Source organism: Elephantulus edwardii, unplaced genomic scaffold (assembly GCF_000299155.1).
Source record: "Elephantulus edwardii isolate Elephantulus edwardi_28Jun2011 unplaced genomic scaffold, EleEdw1.0 scaffold00190, whole genome shotgun sequence".
NCBI lineage: Eukaryota > Metazoa > Chordata > Mammalia > Macroscelidea > Macroscelididae > Elephantulus > Elephantulus edwardii.
This window is the reverse complement of record NW_006399940.1, coordinates 5,362,353-5,368,768: the sequence shown is the minus strand read 5'-3', so window position 1 is coordinate 5,368,768 and position 6,416 is coordinate 5,362,353. Positions and strand designations below refer to the sequence as shown.

General features: G+C 39.1%; 1 pseudogene; it reads left to right on the top strand.

Annotated features, from left to right (window-relative positions):
- The first annotated feature begins 2,498 nt into the window (after positions 1–2,498).
- Positions 2,499–3,106, top strand: LOC102843063 (annotated as a pseudogene).
- Positions 3,107–6,416: the final 3,310 nt, after the last annotated feature.

Below are 6,416 nucleotides of genomic sequence, written 5' to 3'. Positions count from 1 at the left end.
GATGCCCTTCCTCAAGGACTGGTCCTTCCTGGCAACATGCCCAAAGCATATGAGATGGAGCTTCAAAATCCTTGCCTCTAAGGAGAAACTTGGTTTCATCCTCTCTAAGACAGACCTATTTGTTTTCTTGGCAGTCCATGATATGTTCAATACTCATTTCCAGCACTACAACTCAAAGGCATCTATTCTTCCTTGTTGTTGTTGTTGTTAAGTGCCGTTGAGTCACAGGCAACTCGTAGTGACCCTATGAAGGAGAGTCCCCGACGCTTGGGTGCCTTTCATCCTCTCTCCAGGTTCATAGGGTTTCTGGAGGCAAGCTATTATGGAAGTGGATGTCACTCCTCCTTCCACGCTCGTTTAATCAGGGACCTCCACCCCACTCTCAGTCCGCATTGGGTAGCCAAGCATTAACGCATTTGACACATCAGTATCACAGTGTTCAGCCTCACAGCAACCACAAGTGACCGTGGCACGGCAACCTGTACACCAGGGCTATACGACCTAGAGGAATGTCTGAACAAAAACAATAAAAGAATGGCCCGAGGGCCCCGAACTAAAAGTCACCCACCTTTGTCTTGGTCACAACATTTTCTCTTCACTAGGCCAGCTGATCTCTCTCTCTTTCTTAGTCATCCATATTCTATCATCCTTAGTCATTGTCCAGCTCTCTGATGCATAACAAGTAATTGCGATGACCATGGCCTGGATCAGGCACACCTTAGATTCTAGACTAACATCATCACTCCTCAGTACTCCAGAGAGGCCCTGATAGCATATTTTACCAGTATAATTCGTCTTTTGATTTCCTGACTTCTGATGCCAAGAGGGTTGATTATGGAGTTGAGCAAGCTGAACTTGTTAACAACTTCAATACCTTCTTCATCTATCATGGTGCTGAAAATTGGTGAGAATTTTTGTCATCTTGATGTTGAACTTTAATCTATATTGAAGACTATAGTTCTTGACCTTCTGCAGCAAACTCTTCAGGTCTTCTTCAGTTTTGGCAAGCAAGATTGTGTCATCTGCATAACGCAGGTTGTTGATAAGTCTTCCTCCAATTCTAATGTCACATTCTTCTGTATAAAGCCCAGCATCCTGAATGATATGTCCGCATATAAATTAAAAAGGTATGGAGACAGGAAGCATCCCTGAAATACTAATAAAAAAATTTGATTATCTGAAATGGTCTATTTTATAGAGAATGGAAAATGTTGTAATCCCATTTCACTGATAGTGAAAGTGAAGTCCAAATTTATACTATGCTGCATTGAAAAACAAGGAACTCATGCAATATTATTCAAAATGGTTGACTCTGGAGAACATTATGCTGAGTGAAATATCCCAGTCACAAAAGGACAAATATTGCATGATGCCACTGTTGTAGAATGGGACTAACCTCAGGGTTGGGGAGAGACTGAGTAAGATGGGTTCAATAATGTATACTGCACTGAAACAGAGGAGGGAGAAAACTGTTTAAAAGAGATATGTGACTAGGTATTTCTGTCATTACAGGAGTCTAGAGTGATGGCTACATGGTGGAGGGGACCTGGGGGAGGGTTTGTAAAACAATGAAAGAATCTTTTCTTTTACTTTTCCATAACTTTTGACTCATGTACTTATAGCTTGTTATTTAAATTTGTGTCTTCTAGGTTGCAACACCCCCATGATACATCTTCAAGGATATGAACATGTACGGCTAAGCACAATTGATAACAGTGAATCTAAATTCCAAAATCAATCTCCATAATAGTCTATGTGTTTCCTACTGCCAAAGGGGCCCTTTAGAGTAGTGAGAGAAGATCTTCACCCTGAAACCCACAGCATCCCTTTTCAGCAGGAAGTAGCTAAGAGAATACGCCATCCCCTTTCCCTTATGAATCAGGGTGAAGTCTCTCTCAGGGAGGAGTGATAGGGAATGGCAAAGGACACACTGACAAAGGAGATTAAACAGAACTGGCTTTGACAAGCACTGTGGCAATTGGACAATTAAAACAGACATGCGGATGGCGGGGGAAGAAGAACAAACTGGGGAAGAGGTTAGAGAGAATGGTACAGCAATGAAGGAATGAAAACCCAAAATCCCTGTAAATGTTCATTAATACTAATAAAATTTAATAATAATAAAAAAACAAGTACAATGTAAATGAAAAAAAAATTTACTGACAATTCTTTCTGGATTGTGATTAGTTTCTTAGAATCTTTTCCAAACTGTCAAAATGCTGGATCTGAATGATATGGAGTTATCATTATTCAGTAATGGTGTAAGATATTTTACCCTACATCTATTCCTCCTTCTTTCTCTCTCTTTCATTCCTCTTCCCTCCTTCTTTACACATGCAGACACATGTACACAGAGTTTTAGAGGGTCAAGGACTATAATTTGTAATATGGATTGAAGCTCAACATCAAAAAACAAAGATTCAACTGCTCCTCCTGATGTTCATGGGGCCGTGGACACAGGAAGAGACTGAAGACTGTACAAAAAGAAGACAGAAGCCATGTTTCGAAGACCTATATTACAGGTGCTTCATCACTGTGTGTGTAACAGAAATAGCTAGCAAATCAGCTCTTGAGAGATCTCTCAACCGCGTGCAGTTACTCAACTGGCTGGGCCAGGTCCCTGAGATAAGTGGAAGAGGGAAACTCAGTCACCATATTTTCTCTCACAACCAACAAGATATGGTGATCTAGGGAGAGTGAAGTGTACGAAATGGGCAATGTCAGTCAAAAGACAATGTGGCACAGAATATCCATGTTCAGTTGGAACTGTGAGACGTCATGTATCGGTATGTGAAGAAAGGGTCTCAAATATACTTTGAAGGGAAGGTCAACCATGGCGAGTACATAGACAAAAACTAATATTTTTTTTAAAAAAGTCAACTTGGGGAGAGAAAAGGGAGTTAGAGAGGTAAAATGTGCAACAAAGAATGAATGAAAATCTAACTTTTCTGTAAACGTTCGTTAAAAATCACAATTAAAAATTAAAGTTAAAAAAATTTCTTTTAAAAGCCCCTCCTGCATAAACAAAAACAATGTGCAGAGAAAGGCCATGGCCATCATAGCAGAGAATATATTTCTGAGTGACCAGACCAAGAAGAAGGCCTAGTCTGGATGCATCTTCCTTGCCCTGGTGGGACAGTCTCATTTCCAAGTGATGTATAGTCTTTATAGGAAAGAAATTAAAGTATCCTTTTGTAGAAAATGGGGGGGGGGGAAGAAACAAAGATTCTCACCACTGAGCCAATTTGTAGCATCATGATAAATGGAGAAGAGATTGAAATTGTTAAAAGTTGATTTCCACAATCAACACTTTTGGCACCAGAAGTCAGGAAATCAAAAGATGAATTGCATTAGGGAAATCTGCTGTCAGGAACCTCTCCAGAGTGCTCAAGAGCAAGGAAGTCAGTCTGGCAAGTAAGGTATGCCTGATGCATGCCATGATCTCACACAAATACATCAGAGAGCTGGACAATGTCTAAAGATTACAGATGGAGAATTGATGCCTTTGAGTTGTGTTGGAGAAGAGTTTTGCATGGACTGCCAAGAGAACTGACATTTCTGTCCTAGAGAGAGTAAAACAAAGCTGATCCTTAGAGGCAAGGATTTTGAGACTCCTTCTCCCATACTTTGGAAATATAACCTGGAGGGGCCAATCTCTGGAGAAAGATGTCATGGTTGAAAGAGTCGAGGGACAGTGCAGGAGAGGAAGATGTGGGAGGAGTTGGATCGACACAATCACTGGAGTAATGAGGGTAGGTGTGTCAGAAACAGTGAGCTATTGTGGATAGGATCACTTTAGTGACTTGATGGCACATAACAACAACAACAACAACAATCCAATCTAGAAAACAGATACTTGTACCATTTTACATGAACTTGGGTGTTGGTCTAGGCCTCAAACTTCAGAGGTGACTACATAAGAAAAATACATGAGGGATTAGGTGAAAGTAGCTGAAATTTCAGATTATTTTAGAAGATCTGTGGATGTAATACTTTTATGTCACTGATCTTAACAACTCCACCCACCATCTATCTACAGTAGACCATCAGCAAGTAGGTGGGACATTCTCACTCCTATCACTCCTTGAAAGACTCAGTCTTCTAAACTTGCCTTTTCTTTCCATTGTCTTTTCTTTTTTAAAATGTTATTTTCAATAAATCATGTAAGATGAAAGTTAGAGAATGAATAAAGTTTATAGAATGACAAAGAAAGTATATAGAGAGTAAGAAAGCGGTAATCTTGAAGTTGGCACTTATGGACACTGAATGGAAGTTCATCCAGTGCCTCAGTCTCTAATGTGCTCAAAGAAAATCTGAAAGACAGCCACATTTCCTTCAGGCATTTGTTTTGTCTTATTGGCACCCTCTCACCAACTTGTCTTCCTTTCAGCCCTCATGCCTTTCCTAGATTCCCTTAAAGAAATCCTGATCCAATTCATCCTTACAGTTCAAATGTGCTATGCCTCATTCCTATAAATACCTACTAAGTACTGCATAGTATTCTAAAGTGTGAATGTGCTATAATTTCTCAATCAATTGGGCTATTTCTATTTTCTTGCTATTGTGAATAACACTGCTATGAACGAACATTGGTGTAAAATCTCCATTTGTTTCTCAGTTCTAATTTCCTTGAGGTATAGTTCTAGCAATGGTATAGCTAGGTTCTATGGAGTATCTGTGTTTAGCTTTTTGAGGAATTGTCAAATGGCTTTCAGAGTGGTTGTACCATTTTACAATGCCACCAACAGTGTATGAGAGCTCCAATCAGTACATATCTTCTCCAATGTTTATTGCTTGCTGTCCTGTTAAACTTTGCCATCATTACTGGGTGAGATTGTATCTCATTGTGGTTTTGACTTACATCTCTTTGTTGCCAGTGATTTTGAGCATTTCTTCATATGTCTGTTGTCCATCAAATGTCTTCCTCTGTGAAGTCTTTCTACATTATTTGCCAATTCTGTAATTGTGTTATTAGACTTTTTCTTGTGGAGACCAACTAGAACTTTGTCAACTTTCATTATGAGACTCTTGTCTGAGATAGCATTGTCAAATATTTTTTTCCCACTCAGTGGGTTTTATTTCCATCCTACTGGGAAAAGTTTTTTGTTGTTTTGGTTTTTTTTATGCAAACAGTTTTTTTATTCTTTAGAAGGTTCCATTCATTGATACTATCCTCTCCTGGTTGTGCATTTTTGACTGTATTTGCCTGTATAATTGCCTATATATTTATACCATAAGCTAGGCCTTCTAAATTTGGTCTCATTTTATCTCTTATGATCTTTATAAGTTTGTTTTTTACCTCTAGGTCTCAAATACACCTGGAGTTTTTTCTGTATATGGTGAGAAGTATGGATCCTGCTTTCACTTTATTCAGGTAGCAGTCCCATTTTGCCAGCACCATTTGTGGAAGAGGTTGTCATTTTTCCATTTGATAGGATTTGTTTCCTTGCTAAAAACCAATTGACCACAGACAGATGGGTTAATTTCTGGTTTTTCAATTCTGTTCTATGGTTTATGTATCTGTCACTGTATCAGTACCATGTTATTTTGTTTATTACAGCTGTGTAGTAGGTTTTGAGATCAGCTAGTATTATGCGACCACCTTCATTTTTGTTTCTTAGAAGTGTTTTATTATTTGGGGTCTCTTTCTCTTCCAAATAAACTAGCCTATTGCCTTTTCTATGTCTTTCAAAAATGAATTTGGTATTTGTATTGGTATTGCATTAAACATGTAGATTACTTTTGGTAGGATTATCAATTTCACTATATTGAGTTTTCTTATCAAAGAACAAAGACCATTGTTTTCCATTTAGGTAGGTCTATTACTCTTTCTTCCAGTAGTATTTTGTAGTTTTTCTTAAAAAGTTCTTCTGTGTCTCTTTGTTGGATTTGAGCCATTCACCTCTGGGATTGCAGTGCAGCTTTTTGCCACGAGGCTATCAGAGCTCACCCTCTTTTTCTATTTTTTTTTAACAACATTATATGCTGTCAAGTCTCCTGTAACTCATAGTGGCCCTATGTACAACTGCCCAAACCCTGCTCTATCCTGTGCCAATCTTATTGTATCTCACACACCTACCACCATAACCCCAGTCACTGAATCAATCCATCTCATCGAGGGTCTTCCTCTCCTGTGCTGTCCCTCCACCCTTCCAAGCATGACATCACTCTCCAAAAACTGGTCTTGATTTGCAACATGTCCAAAGTATGTCAGATGTAGCTTCAAAATCCTTGCCTCCAAGGAGCATCCTGGCTTCACCCTCTCCAGGAAGAACTTGTTCGTTCTCTTAGAAGTCCATGGTATATGCAATACTCTTCTCCAGCACCACAGCTCAAAAGCATTAATTCTCCTTCTGTCATCCCTAGTCATTGTCCAGCTTTCTGATGCATAGCAATTTAATTTCAACGAACATGGT